The sequence below is a fragment of the Myotis davidii genome, unplaced genomic scaffold (genome assembly GCF_000327345.1).
Source record: "Myotis davidii unplaced genomic scaffold, ASM32734v1 scaffold809, whole genome shotgun sequence".
NCBI classification, from domain to species: domain Eukaryota; kingdom Metazoa; phylum Chordata; class Mammalia; order Chiroptera; family Vespertilionidae; genus Myotis; species Myotis davidii.
Window position 1 is genome coordinate 1,958,951 of NW_006300017.1, and position 835 is coordinate 1,959,785.

Here is an 835-nt window from a genome sequence, read left to right on the forward strand (position 1 = left end):
TAATTTATAAATAATTTATTAATTTGATTAATCAATATAATGAATCTATAGACAATTCAAAGAGGATATTAAGGATCATGAAGATCTAACTCGGTTTCATTGAGAACAAGACATGTTAGACTAACACTTTCTTCTTGGACATGGTAACTTAGCCAATAAATCAAGGGAATGAAGAGTCCTGGTGTATCTGAATTTCATTAAGGAATTTGAACTTTTCTTAATGATTAGTATATGGACTGATTACAAACTAGTTGGAAACCCATGGTACTGAATAATGAGTTTATTCAAATGAAACAGATATGCAGATCCACCAGCCTCTGATTCTCTGGGGGTCCATATTTTCAATGAGTATTTAGGTGAAGATATAGACCAATACGATCCTATTTGTATGTGACAAAACAGGGAGATGGCATAGTAGACAAGAAAATCAGGATCCCAAAAGACCTGAACAATGACTTGAATTAAAAAAAAAAATCTGGCATAAACACTCTTTTTCATTCTAAATTCTCAACTCTACAGGTAGAGAATAGAAGCCAAATGACTTTTAGCGGTTGCACATGAAAATTAGAGATTTGAGAGGACCACAAACTTATTATCAATCAGCATATTTGAAACATGATTAGTTGAGGGCAAAAGGATTGTCAGGAAACCTTTATGTATTGTATAATCTGGGGCTGGAGTCACGGACTTTTAAAAGTACATTTACCTCCAGATGTGACCATTTAAAGAGATGTATTTTAGAAATCACTGTGATTGTTTCTAGACTAGGAGAACAAACACGGGATTCTTACTGCTTTGACAGAAGTCCTCTTAAGGGAGAATGAAAGGAACCGGG